General features: G+C 59.6%; 1 protein-coding gene across 3 annotated transcripts in view; it reads left to right on the forward strand.

The window, feature by feature from the left end:
• The first annotated feature begins 8,877 nt into the window (after window positions 1–8,877).
• Window positions 8,878–14,343, forward strand: part of RAI1 (retinoic acid induced 1) — a 77,814-nt gene continuing 72,348 nt past the window's right edge. For 2 of the 3 annotated variants that reach the window (XM_087731651.1, XM_087731652.1), the window contains exon 1: window positions 8,878–9,009. The gene's annotated coding sequence lies outside the window, so the exon portion shown is untranslated. The remainder of the gene's footprint in view (window positions 9,010–14,343) is intronic. The other variant, XM_087731650.1, reaches the window with a different exon arrangement.

Below are 14,343 nucleotides of genomic sequence, written 5' to 3' on the forward strand. Positions count from 1 at the left end.
CTCACACCCTGGGGTGCCTGAGCTCTCCCAGGCAGAGCCCAGCCTTCCCTGCGTGTGGGTGGTCCCATCTAATGATGGCCCTGCTAATTACTGCTAATGGGCCCGATGGGACTGATGCTCCTCCACCCCCCTGCCCTGTCCCTTGGGGTGCTGGCAGACCTCACCCCGCTGCCTTCGCTGCTGCGTAACACCCTGCCAGCCCTGCACTCCCCAGGCACTGCCCGCATCAGCCGTATTTGTCTATTCCAACATCAACCAAGGTGGCCCCCTGCAGCAATGCCCCCAGCCCGTGCTGCTCCCCAGCTCCTGCTGACCAGCTGGCACAGGCACTCCAAAGCCTGGAGTTTGGGTGACCCCTGGCTCCAGCTGCCCTCCTGGACACATTTCAATTTAAACAAGGTGCCTCGTACACCTTTTTCCTAGGGAACGTGGCATGGAGGCATCCAGGGGATGCAGGATCCTGCTGCTCCTTGATCTCCTGGGTGACTCTGGCAAGCTCTCCCGTGCCTCAGTTTCCCCAGACTGTACAGTGGGTCGATGGCAAATAAGCCCTTCCACCACTTCCCAGAGTCTCCTGGCTGCTGGAGCAGAGCTTACTGTCCCTTGGCCACATGGGGAAACCAAGGCAGGGCACAACAAAGCAGGGCTGGGTGGTCCTGAGCTGGTCTGTGCTCCCACCGCCGCGAGCACACTGGCTGCTGTCATCTCCTGCTCCTTCCCCTCATTACGGCCTGATTCCCTGGAGACCACAGTGGCAGAATGTCCTTCCCCCGCGATGTTATATTAGCTTAATAGCAATTTTCCACTCCATTTGAGAGGGGAATTTACAATGATCTCCGATTAGGACTGCCTTGGCAGCGGCATACGTCTGCCCGCTCAGGCTGGCCACCCGGGCCCACCCTGCCCTGCTCTGGGTTCAAGGGCTGAGGGTGCAAACTGGCCTCTGGCCACTCATCACCCTGCAGTGCAAAAGCCTCCATCTCCCTGCGCCCCATTGCTCACCTGCTAAAGAGCTCGGGAGCAAGAGGCATGGCTAGTCCCGTGGCTCTTTTTGCCCCCCGGGCACCATTTGCTCTTGCAAACCCCACTTGTGGTCCTACTTGCAAACGCCGCTCACAGTCCTGCTTGCAGTCCCCACTGGCAGCCCAGCAGGCAGCCCCCCTGCCCCGTCCAGGGCAGCTCCAGCCCTTGCTCCAGGCATCCCTGGCTCTGGCAGCCCCTGCCCTCCGGAGCGCCGTGGGCTGCACAGCCCTGGCCCCTTCCTCGCCTGGAGCTGCCACTGCTCTTCCCTCGCCTCTGCCACAGACGGTGCTGGGATCACTTACCAATTAGCGTGGCCTGCTCATTAAAGCTCATTATCTGCTAGTGTGAACTTGGACAGGATTGTGCAAGCTTGGCAGGGGATCAAAATCTTCCTTCTTTCCAATTACATCCTGCTCAGCCCCCCCGCTCTGGGAGCAGCCCCGCAGCCGCACCAGAAGGCTGGGGGCCACGATGCTGCCTTTTAGAAGGTAAAAAAAGTGCCCAACAAATTAGGCCGACCCCTTGCCACGGCAGGGATGGGTCACTGTGCTGCACCGATGCTGCGATGGAGCAGGAGGACACCCAGGCTCAACGTCTTCCATGGCTTTCCAGGAAGCTGGGGACACACAGGAGGTAAACAGCTGAACTTTTTGTCAGACCCTAAATCTCGGAGTCAAGCTTACAACCCAACAAGCCCAGACTAGTGATTTTGGAGGCCAGGAGGCAGCTGCAGGCAATTGAGTGCCTGCAAGGTCACACTTGCCAACTGGCCTTGGCTCAGCCTGGTGGCCATCCCCTGCATGCCAGGGAAATCCCCAGGCAGGTCCTGGTCCGGCAGCCCCAGCTGCCCCCGGGTGATGCCTGAGCCCCCAGCTGTGCTCGTGGGGTTTTGGGCAGCCCCCAGTGCTGTGCGATAGTGAGCTCGGCTCCAGGGCACAGAGCCGGCAGTGATGGAAATACCAGCTGCCAAGCACAGAAATTAGGTTTCTTCTCCATGTGCTATGTTGTCTGAGGGGGCTGATCTCGGAGGTGTCTTGGCTATTTGCTGCTTTTAATTGCAAGGATAGAGGGGAAAATACAAATCTCTGACAAAAACATTCTTCTCCCACCACCTCGGTGGGTGTTTGAGTTAAATAGGTGCTACAAAACCCAACAGATTACACAGCTTGGATGGAAACATCTCTGCTCAAGGAAGGCGATTTCACTGCGCCGGGACCCCTGGCTGTGGTCTGAGCTGGAGGGCAAAGCCCTGCACCGCCGTCCTGCCCCGCTGTGCTGCATGCCACAACACCGCTGCGGGGCTGGCTTTGCTGTCATCGCACGCATCCCAGCCTCTGCTGACAGTGGGACATCGGTGCCTGGGGGGTAACATGGACCCAGGTCCCCAGGCAGGGATGGGGCTGTTGCTTTGCTGCCACAGGGGCCGGTCTGGGCATCCTGCACCTATAAGGCAAACAAGCCAAAGCCTTTCCACGCTGGGAAAATCAACCCCAAATGCAGCCTGGTTTCATAAGGACCAGCCGCATGGGAGAGGGAGCCCTGGCTTTCCCAGTGCCTCCTTCCCCTCTTTCCCAAAGCCGTCCTTCCCCAGGGAGTCACCAGGTCTGGCTTTCATTAGCGAATGAGCCTGTTTTGGTGAATGGCTCTTGTCAATATTGATTAAATTCCATCTTCCCATGCGCAGAGAAATCCTCAGTACTACCATCCTAAAATAACTGAGTAACAAGGCCCAGTTTAACCCTTCCTTCTTCCTCCAAAAAAAACCCCCTCCAAGGTGAAATCTCACACTCGCTGCTCCTTTGTTCATCTCCCGCACGGAGCCACCCAGTAACAAGACACAAATCCACCAGCTAGTGGAAAGCAGCTGGTCTAAGTTCAAGCCAAACAGCCTCAGCTTGCATGAGCCAGGGCTTTAGCACAGGCCAAGCTGGGAAGGCTGTGCCTGCATCATTAACAAAATCCCCAGCAAATGCTCCCCGTGGCATCCAACCAGCTCTCCAGGGCTGCAAATTGTGCCCAGGAGCATATTCTTCCCCAGCTCCTCCTTTCCAGAGTGCCTTTCACCACAGACATCAATGTGCCTGCGTCCCACGCTGGCCTGGATTAACTGCCTCTTTTATTGCTGCCAATTACTGGCAGCAAAGATGGCGCGGGGATGGAGCACGCAAGATGGGTTACCACCTTCCCAGCCCTAATGACGTGAGGCTTTGCAGGCTGCGGCGGCAGCTTCAGCTCCCCACGGAGGGGTGAGATCAGCCCACAGCCCCCCAGCCTGCTTCCCTGCACACCCCACCCTTGCACCCCACTGCTGGATGCTGCAAATGGGATTGCAGGGAGACCTGTGTCCCTGAGCTCTGGCACGGACTGGGGGCTTGGGATGTGAAGGCGATGCCCGTCCGTGGTGACCTGGAGACCTTCCTGCGTGGGTGGGAGCAGAGGCAGCGCGAGGCTGCAGGCAGCAGACCACACTCAGCTGCTGCTGAATGCTCTGAGGATTCACACTGTGAGAAGAACGAGCAGATAATAGGATTTTCCGTCTCTTCAAAGGGCGCGCAAGCCAGGCCCCAGCACTGTGCGGCGCCCTGGGAAGAACCGCCGGGAAGATCCTGTACCTCCCGGCCAGTGCTGCAGCCACAGGGATGCTCCCAGCTGCGGAGCAGCCGCCTGCGTGCAAATGGGGACCAGGGACCTGAGTCCCGTGAGGGCACAAGGCTGGTGGGCACCTCCTGCACCACGGGGTTTAGCGCTGCTGGTACCAAGGGGAGGCAGGGGGATGCCAAACCCTGGCGATGCCATGCCAGGAGCCAAGGGAAAGTTCAGCTGCCTCCGCCAGCCGCCCCGACACGGCGCATTTTTGCCAGGAACAGCTGCTCTGCTGCAAAAGCAAACGGTAAAACAGACAGCAGGCTTTCCACTTCATACTTAGGACAGCCAGGGCACGCACACGTTGCCACACCAAAGGCACGAAACACTCACACCTCCTCTTCTGCACACACACGCTGGCACCAGCCCGGGGCAGAGCAGCTGCCCCCAGCGAGCCCGGGGTCCCTCGGCCCCCGACCGCCGCTCAGGGGCAGCCGAAGGACCATCTGGAGGCTTATTTGAAGAGCTCCCACGTCCCTGCATCCCCGCTCCATTTCTCCTCGGATGGCTTATCAGCAGTGACTTTCCCGACAGCAATCGATAGAAAACATTTTATCGCCTTCCCAGGTGGCAGGATCCTTGGAGTGGGTCTGATTTCTGTTTCTATGGTGACATCTTCCGGGCTTATGAAAGATCTTGCCTTTCTTGGTTGCTGTTGAGTGGTGGAGACGGGGGGTGGAGGGGGGCTGGCGCTATATTTTTTGTTGTTGTACGTTTTCCCTTTTTTTTTTTTTTTTTTTAATACCTTTTACAGCATAACAAGGAAGTCGCCAGCCAGACAAACGTGATGCCCGCAGCTTACTTGCAGCGCTGCTGCTCGCTGGGAGGGGCCCCAGGGCAGCTTTCATCCCCAAAACACACCGCAGCCTCTGAAACCTATCGAGGCTCGAATGCACATTGGCTTGGCCGGGGCCGTCTCCCTCCTTCCCTCGCCCCCGTCCCCCTTCCCACCCCTACAGGCTTCTCCTGCCAGGCCTGGAAAAAGCCACTTGGCCACACAGCAGGGATGGCCTCAAGCACAAGTGACTGCTCGGGGCGCTTTGTAGCACAGCTTATTTTGCTCCTCAGCTCTGCTCCCTCCTCCTTCCCCTTTCTTTTTTCCTCCCATGACCTTCTTTGGAGGTGGAGGAGGGGGTTTGCCACGCAGCCCCTCCGCCACCAGCCCCTGCCCCGCCGACTGCGGTGGCTCTGGGACCCAACCAAAGGGGCAAGGAGGGATGCTGAGGGATGCTGAGGGATGCTAAGGGATGACACTTCATATCTCTAGGACATGATTGCTTGCGATCTCCTGCATGCAAATGGCCTGGTGCTTTTGCTGAGTTATCTGCACCTGAGGATCTCACTGCCTGCCTAATTAATGTCTGCATGGTTCCTTCTCGTTAGACCTCCCTTTACCCCATGAATGGCATCACCTCCTGCTGCCTGCCCCTGCTGAAACAGCCCACATGCTCCAGCTGGAAGCCACCCTCCTGGAGCCTTCTCTGGGAGATGGAGGGTGGATGGATGGATGGATGGAAGGATGGGTGGGTGGGTGGATGATCTCTTGTGTCCAGAGGTGATACCCTGTGCTGATGCATTTAGCAAAGCAGCCCCCAGCTCCTTGGCCCTTGTGGCTTGGGGACCCAAAGAGGAGCCCCTCTCCTCCACCACCAAGTCCCCAAGGGGGCTGAGCCCATGTCCTTACTGCAAAGGGAAGAGATGCCTGGCTGAGGTGGACATACCCCAGGCTTCAGCTTCCCGAAAGCCTGATTACATTCAGCATGCAGCAACGCCGAGAGGTCAAGCAACACAAGGGGCCCAACAGCCCTGTGCACCTCCCAGTGCGACACCGGCCGTGCCGCCTGACCTGGGATGTGCCACGAGGGCTGGCGCGAGGGCAGGGACTGGCACGGAGCAGCTGGGAGGGCTGAGGTGCTGCCAATGGCTTCAGTCCAGGTTGCCAGAGGTGGGTTTGAAAGGCATTGCTGGCTTGTCAATTCTCTGCCCGCACCTTTCTTGTAACCATCAAGCCGCGCCGCTCTATTTAGTTAATGTTTCTCAGTGGCACAGCCTTCTGCCTGCACAAAAATAAACAAATAAAACAAAACAGAGGTTTCTTCTTTTTTTTTTTTTTTAAATGGGAAACTCCAAAGCTCAAAAAGTTGGAACTGCGTCCTGGCGTTAAGCAACAGCAGGGGATTACTCCTTGCATCGGGCACAGACCCAAAGCACTTAAAAGCAAGGGCAGGAATGGCTAATGCAGGCCTGCCATCACCTTACCCAGCAAAGAGAAATGCACCGCCTGTGACACAGATCAAAAACCCTGCATATTTCATCTCAACACAATGCCCTTATCTTTGACCCAAAATAAAAATTATTCCTTGCTCAGCAATCTCAAAATACAAAATTATCTCCGCGTGCATTAATGCCACATATCAATCAACTTCAAATGCAAATCCACTGAGCGTTTATCCCTAATTTTACCATAAAAGGATGGTTACACGCCAAGCACCTCGCTCAACGTTATTCTAGAGAATGGCAGTTACGATCAGCAAATCTTCTCCTGCCCATTGACAAATACTTGGATCCTCAGCTTCTCCTAATGGAAACAATCTGGCCGGTTCCTGAGAAAGGGCAAAGCGCCGAGGCCAGGAAGGAGAGCAGCATGTTCTCTTCTCTCCCCCCTTTTGCAGCCTCCCTCCCAAAAAACCTCTTCAGATCTGCAAGCTGGTGCGGGGATGGGTGCGGGGGGAAGGAGAGCGGAGCTGGCTGGGAGCTCGGGTGGGAGCAGCGAGAAAAACCCCTCTTTGCCCTCCATGCGAGGGCAGCGGGGAGGACCAGCGTTATCGGCCGCTTCGGGGAGAGCCTGCAGCCCTTCCCTGCTGACAGCAGCGCTGCTCAAAGGGAAGCCTGTTTGCTAGGACGTGCAAAGGGTAATTAGGGATTTGCAAGGCTAGGCATATTCTGCAAGTCTTTTTCTTCCTTTTTAAAGAAATGGGGGAGTGTTGGTGGTAAAAGGCGCTGTACAAGCGAAAGGAAAACACCAGGGAGCGCTTAAAGAAATGGCAAAGCACAGATCAAAACCAGACCATATTAAACGTCTTTCCAGATGACTGTGAGGCTGCTGCAGGGCGCTGGCGGGAGCGCGAACAGACAGGCAGCAAGGCCATGACAAATATCAGTAAGAGCTCTGGAAAGGCTAAAAGTCCCTGGGCATGTGCCACACTCCAGCTGTGAGGAGCAGGAGAGCCTCCTCAAGCGGGCTGTCCCACCGGGGCTGTCTCACCGCCACCAGTCACGGGGTCTGATGCATTCCCGGCCTGATCCGCTTCGGCAGCTCCTGGGTCCCGCTCACAGCCCGGGATCAGCCCCCGGCAGCGCTGGGAGGGTGGCACGCAACGGGTCCATCCGAATTTCCGCCCCGCGCTCAAGGAACAATGGCCCGTGTGTCCCTTGGAGGCTCCTCCTGCCGCACGCGGCCGCGGCCGCCCTCCAAACACTCTCCTTCTTGTTCGCTTTGGCCGGGGAAGTGGCGGAGCAGCAGGTATTTCCTGCCATCGGCCGCCGTCCCCGCCTGGCTGCCCCCGTGAGGGATGCGCTGCTCCAGCCCGTGTCCCTGTGACCCCCCAAGGGACCTGACACCCCTCGGGCACAAAGCAGGGACCCGCAGAGGTTGCTGTCCCTCGGCAGGCAGGTGGCCCTGCTCCAAAGGGACACCAGCAGCTCGACGCATCCCCCCCGCTGTGCACATCCTGCTGGAAACGATTTCCCTTCTGTGGTTCCAAGTCCCAGCTAAAATGAGGCTAAAAAACGTGCAAAATGCTGTTTTCGCTTCGTTTCCTTTGTGCGTTTCACAGCGTGTTCTGCAAACAGGGCAACTTCCTCATAGTTTCACTTTGGCTCTCACGTTCAGGAATAAGAGAGAGGCTTTTATTTTAATAGGAAAACAGGATTCTAAATTAGCAGCTGGGCTGTGGGAGCCGAGAATCTTCCCGTTAAAAATACCTGCACACGTTGTCGTGGCCAAAGCCGGGTGTCAGCACCAGGGACACAAGCAAGGAGGGGTCCTGGGTGCCACCCCTCTTGGTGCAGAGCGGGTGCCCGTGGCCAGTGGCACATCTGAGATGCAAGCAGTTAACCAGCTGCAACCGCTGAACACAAAGGGCTTATACCAGGTACCTGATGGAGAGGAAAATCCCAAGCAAGCATTAGGCAGCACTGCTGGCTGCAGCCAATTTTCCTCGCTTAATATGTTTCCTGCACTCGTCCCCCTCCCTGACCTCAGCTCCTCCTTGGAGCACGTTCAGCCCCAGACGCACCGCTGAGCAACAGCCAAGGCCAGCGGGACCGCTGCCATTTTGTCCCTCCCCTCGGCTCAGAGGCCAGGGTTCCTGCCGCAGCTGCTGCAGACCCCGGCTTTCCCCCAGGGCTCCCCAAGACGCCTCGGACAGGGTAAGTGGGCAGCACCCTTGAGGGGTGAGCACCCCTCAACATGGCGGTGCTCTGTGCATCCCTTGGGGCTGCCGTGGGATGCTCGGAGAGCAGGGGGTCGGACATGTCACCTCTATCCTTTGCGAAGGATGTGTGTTCCAGATTCAGATGCAGATGCAGATCCAGATCTGAATCCAGCTCCAAATGCAAATCCAGATGTGGATCCAAATCCAGATCCAAATCCAGACCCAGATCCAAGTGCAGCCCCACATGTGGCCCGACCCCGATCCAAATGCGTATCCAGATCCAGACCCAGAGGCAGATCCAAATCCAGACCCGGGACCCGGTGTGTGGTCCCCGGCGCACGGCGCCCAGCGCCCGGGACCTCACCCTGCCGTGCAGCTCCCGGTGCCCCGGCGTCCCGGCCGGCGGGCGCTGCCCAGCGGGGCGCCCTCCACCCAGGGCCGGTGCCCACCCTGCAGCGCCCGGTACCCGCTGCCCAGCAGCTGCCGTACGACGCCCGCTGCCGGCGCCCGGTGCCCCGTGTGCCGTGCCCAGCGCCTGGCGCGGGGTCCCCGGTGCCCGGTACGCGGTGCGCAGCTGCCCGTCGCCCCGTTCCCCGCGGCGATGCCCGCTGCTCCCGGCGGCGCGCGCTGCCCGTTACCGGCGGCGCGCGGCGCGGCCGGCAGGTGTCGCCGCCGTCGCGGGCAGGGCGGCGGGCGCGCGTGCACTTCCGACGGCGCTCGGTCATGCCCCCGACTTTCCTCCCCTCCCTCCCGGCGCCGCGCGGGGCTCCCGCCCGCTGACACCGCCGAGGCGGCTCGCACGGCGCGGCGCGGCGCGGCGGAGAGCGGCGCGGCCGCCCGGGGATGGCCGCCGGGGCCGCCCCCGCCCAGCGCCGCCGCTGAGACGCAGCGGGGCACGGTCCGCCAGGTAAGAAGGGTCCGGGGGGTCCGGGGGGGGCCCCGGTTCTGCCCCGCCGGCCGCGCCGCCGAGGCGGGCCCCCGGGAGGCCGGCGGGCCGGGGAGGGCGGCGGGGGGTGACAGCCGTGGTCTGGCGGGGGAGGGGGGGGGAGAGGGGCCGGCCGAGCGGGGCGGGGGCCGCAGCCCCGGTGCCCGGCCGGCGTGCGGGGGGCCCTGCCCGCCGCCTCGCGTTACCGCCCCGCTTGCTTCGCCTCGCAACGGCGGCTGCAGCCGCAGCTCCCGCCGGGCCCGCTCGCGTTCCCGCTGCCGCTGGAGTGGCACCGCGTCCCCGCCGCGCTGCCGGCATCTTCCCTTCCCTTCCCTTCCCTTCCCTTCCCTTCCCTTCCCTTCCCTTCCCTTCCCTTCCCTTCCCTTCCCTTCCCTTCCCTTCCCTTCCCTTCCCTTCCCTCCCTCCCCGCTGCCCAGCGCTGCATTCCGCGCGCGCTCCCATCGCACCGCACTCGCGTTTGCAACCGCAGCCCGGCCCGGCCCGGCCCCCCCCTGCCCTGGCTTCGACCCCCCCAAGCGCGAGCCTGGCCACAGCTCGGTGACGTCACGGAGGGGCAGCGAGGGGCTCCCCGGTCCCCCCCGGCCCCACGGGTGTGCACAGCCCGCGGGTGGCCGCGCTGCTCCCGGCTGGCAGCCCGGGGATGCGGAGGGGGGACCTGGTGCTTCTGAAGGCCCCCCCCCCCCAGCCCTTCTGCTGCAGCTGATTTTAAGCTGCTAAATTCCAGCTAAATTCCAGTGTGTGTGTGTGTGTGTGTGTGTGTCCCATTCCCACCGCCCCCTGGAAATGTGCAGCTGGAACAGCAGCCTGTGCACGCTGGTTGCTCGCATGGCTGGCGATCCCAGCGGAGATGCTGACCGGCCTCTTCCCCCGGCCCAGGGGTCGGCATCCTGAGGGCTCTCCGGCCGGTGGCGAAGCGTCGTGGCTGACGTCGCAGACCTGCCAGAGGTTTTCATTGACGTCAGAGCGGGGAGCTGCTGGGGTGTGCGTTCGTTCCCCGCCACCTTTGACGGAGCGCGATGCCGTCCCTTAGACATGAGCAAATTCGGCTTTGCAAAAGCTCTTGTGGCCACTGGTCCCTGCCTGCTCTCCCCTTGGCTGCGAGCGGTGCCCTGGCTGGCTGCCCTCAGGTGACCTCCCAAAGCGATGTTTTGGAGGAACAAAAACAACAGTGGGGGTTTTGCATGTGAGAGGGCTCCTAGGGCCCTGTGCAAGGCGGAGGGAAGGCATCTCTGGTGGTTCCAGCACCTTCAGAGGGCTCCCCCAGCTCAGCTCCAGCTGCCCCAGCTCATGGGCATTGCCGGAGCCTCCTTGAGGGTCCAGAAATGGTTTTCTGCTGGGTGCCGGGACTTTGCAGAGTGCTCCTACCCCACAGCTGCCAGGATGGTGCAGCTGCCTTCCCCGGGGTGGCAGCTCGTGTCTCCCAGGTGGGCGAGCCACGCCGTGGTGGCTCTGCGGATGTGGGTGCTGTCACCCGTGTGTCAGTGGGAGAGGGTTGGGGGACTCGTGGGGAGCGAGGTGGAGGTTGGCTGTGCGTGGTGCCCCGGCGCTGCATGGTCAGGTGCACAGCAGGCACTGAGACCGCATCTCCTGGTGTCTGTCACTGGCTGATGAAAATGGACCTCGAGCTGCTGGGGGATGGATTGGAGAAGGATGGGAAGGAGCCAAGTGAGATGGAGAAAAGGACGCATTCCCCCCGAGCGCTCTCCCCTCCCTGTTCCCCGCAGAACTGAGGTATGCCTCGAGGCATGGCGAGAGCGATGATGGGGGGGCGTTCAGCGTGGGTCTGCGCACGGGGCTCAGAGCCCGGGCTGGGGGCACACGCACCCTGAGCAGCAGCTCTGCAGCCTGGGGCCGGGAGCTGCGTGAAGTTCAAGGCAGGAAGTGAGAAATAAAAAAAAAAAAAATTAAAAAAAAAAATGCCACGACTGGTAGAAACAGCTGGGGAGATTTAGGGAAGCGGCACGGTTGTGCCGTGGAGCCCAGAAGAAGTGTGCATCTTCGTCTGATGAGGAGCTGCCCGTGCCAGGGACCGCAGACCCACCTCTTCTCTCGCAGCTCTGTCTCCTCTGCAAGCCCCAGGGAACAATTGCATACAGAGTGCTTCGTTTCAGAGCCGCCACAGTCATTTCAGAGACCTTTTAGGCAGGAAAAGTGCTCTGTAGCGTGTAATTTGAAGGTTCTGCTCTGAACCTTCACTGTCGCTCTGCTAAATGATCCTCTGCTCTTCCAAACCTTTGCTGCCTGGAAACCAGCGGCAGTGACCTGGTTCCTGGCCTCGCTCGGTCCCCGGTCTCCCTTCGGCCCGTGCTAAGGTGAGGGTAGTCATGGGTTGCAAGGAGCAGCCTGGGGTGTTTCTCTGTCTTGCATGGGGCCTCTCAGACGTCAGAGTCCTGTGAGATTTCAGCCAGTCTTAATCATCTCTTGCCTCTGCCTGAGCTGCAGAGGTTGTCACAGCTCGCTAAGGATTTTCCAGCCCGGAGAGTCGGGTCTCATGAAGGCTCTGCGGGAAAATCTAGGGACCCTGACTGATTTCCCCCGAAATGGGGAGCTGCAGAATTATTTTCTGTAGCATCCCTCAGGCTTGGCAGCCCGCGGCAGGGAAGGACAGTCTGTTCTGCCATCAGAGGAAACGGCACAACTTTGGTTTAACTGATGGAGCCGTGCCGCAGCCTCGCCGGGGGCACGGGAAGCTGAGCCCGGAGGTGACGGGCCGTCAGTTAGCCAGGGTGCGTATATCGCCAGGGGTTTCCTCACCCTCATCCTTCCTCTCCTGCCTATCCCAGTGCGAGTTGCCCTAAAACTTCTGTCGGTTGGAGGCACACCTGCAGGAACAGAGCAAGCTGCGGGTTTCCTCTTGCCGTGGGCGCTGCCTGCCCTGCCAGATGCAGGCAGGACTTTGAGTTCCTGGCAGCTGAGGTGTGCAGGCAAAGAGAAAAGGATGGGGAGAAGGAGAAATATTTGCACGTGAAGGGTTTGGCGGTCACCCCTTGGCCTGTTCCCAGCTGGTCCGTTCCTGTGCTGCGGCACGGGGCTGAGCGCTGGGCTGGTGCGCGCACGTCTCCTCTTGCCTCGCGCAGCTTCGCTCTGCTTTGGATTTGCTCCTGGTTTCCGCCGAGGCAGGGAGAGTCCCGGTGACAGCGGATTTATGCACGTCACCGAATCAGACACGCGGCCAGGGCAGGAGGAAGCCGTCTTGAGTCCGTCCTAGTGGGCTGCATCAGCCGTGCCAGGCGGATACCTGGGTCTAGCCTGCTCTTGAAAACTGCCGGTGCTGGGGACCCCACCCTGTCCTCAGGCGACTGCTGCCACTCACTAATGACAGTCTTCCAGCAACTTGACTTGGCTTCTGCTCGCATCCTATCCCCCCGCAGCAGGGCATGAGGCAGAGGAAAGGCAGTTTCCCTTTCCCTTCTTCACCTCTCGGAGGGATGCTCCACAGCTACAGCCCTTCCGAAGACTGGGCAGGATGCATCCCAGCTGGGGCGGAGGGAGCAGCATTGTCCTGCCGGCGTCTTGTCCCACCACCTGCCCAAAACCACACTCAAAATCCACCTGCCCACCATTCAGCACCGTGCAGATTTGGAATTTTCCCCAGGAGGGCTTGTACAGCTGCTCGGGGCTGGCAGCAGTGAGGCTTTCACCCCAGGCCCGGTGCGGAGGAGGAGGAGGAGGAGGAGGAGGAGGGAGGCAGGTGCAGGCGCTGGGGAGCTGGCGTCACGGCCAAGCGCAAAGAGCCGGCTCCGAGCAGTGGTCGCCACCTGCGCTCGCCAGCGCCCAGCCAGCAAAAACTACATGTCCCAGCAAGCCGAGGGCCACCGCCAGCCATGCAAGATGGAGAGTGGCTTCCTAGGGCTGGCGGTCACCCCCAGTCCCCAGCGGAAGGGTGGGCATCGCTGTGTGGAGGCCGCTTTGCTGCGGGAAGGCAGCCGCTTGGTTTTTGCTTTGGTTGCACGGCCTAGTTTTGAGAGCTGGAATATGCTCAAAGATGGGCTTTCTGAGTTGCTTTTTTTGGTTTTGTTTTGTTTTAAATGACAGCATTTCCCCTTTAAATTTACATCTCTAGCTGGGGAACACAGAGCCTGGTGAGAGAGGGAGTGTGAGACTTTTATAAAAAGAACGAGTCGGGTTTTATTATCCCTTTGAGACGAGCAGGGAAAATCTATACTGAAGGCATGAAATAGCAATAAAAATGGACTTTTTGCCAAAGCAAAATTAATTGAGTGAATCTCAGTCCTCAAGCCTGAGCTCTGAGAGGCTTATGAGTTGGATATGAACGACGCTGCCCCCTTCCAGGCTCTCATCCTCTGAGGAAGGGAGGCAAAACCTCCCTCCGGTCCTCAGCGCCGAACAACGAAGCACGATGCGATCAGCGCACAGAAGCAAAGGACTCGTGCTTGGGATACACGCATCCCCACTGCTTGCAAGGCTGGGGTTGCCTCCAGCCCTGACGGTCCCTGAAGCACGGACCTTCTTCAGGTCCCTTGGCTTGGGGACCTGCTCCGATGGAGTGAATACGATGCTGACAATCATTCAGCAGTCACCGCTCCAGCGTTTCCATCACCATGAGTCATGGCATCCTATCTGGCTTGTGGATTTGGGGGAGTCCAACAAGAGAAAGGAAGAAGGCTGGAAACAGGCTCCTTGCAGCCTGCTCTGGAAGCCGGGAGAGGAACCTGCTGTCTTATCCTGGCCTGGGCTTGCTCTTATTAACCATTTTCCTCCCTCCGTCTCTGCTTCCTGCTCCTGCCCCATGCTGGGGGCTGGCTCTCCAAGGCGTTTTCTGGGCAAAACCTTCACAGAAAAGGAAACCTCCCTCCTGGGTTTTGTTCATCTGGACGTACACGTGCGGTGGCACCAGCTCCGTTCCCCCCTTTTTTGGGGGGGAGGATGGCAGGAGGAGCCACCGGACAGAGCGGCGAGGGAAAAGACGGATTCTTTTCAGCAGATGGTGCAAAGAGGACGAAGCTGCGTAAACCTCCCAAGTCCACCAGCGAGACGGAGATTAAACGGCGAGAAGGCTGAGAGGCAGCTCCAGGCAGGAGAAGGAAGGAGAAAAAAGGAAAATGGGGGTGGAAATAGGATTGGAGAGTGGAACTGGGGAGAGGAGTGTTGGTTTGAACAGGAATCTCCTCCCACTTGATGTCTCCCCTCCAATTCAGAGGGCCTAGATTCAGTGCCATAAAAATACAGCCCTTTTCAATCCCTTATCTTGCAGGAGCAGAAACAATTGGCCTGCAAAGAAGGAGAAAACAATCTGTTTGACTGACAAACAAAAACACATTTCTGCACAAAAGG

The sequence above is a fragment of the Nipponia nippon genome, unplaced genomic scaffold (assembly GCF_047370975.1).
Source record: "Nipponia nippon isolate SJK-2023a ecotype South Korea unplaced genomic scaffold, ASM4737097v1 scaffold_5, whole genome shotgun sequence".
In the NCBI taxonomy this organism is placed as follows: domain Eukaryota; kingdom Metazoa; phylum Chordata; class Aves; order Pelecaniformes; family Threskiornithidae; genus Nipponia; species Nipponia nippon.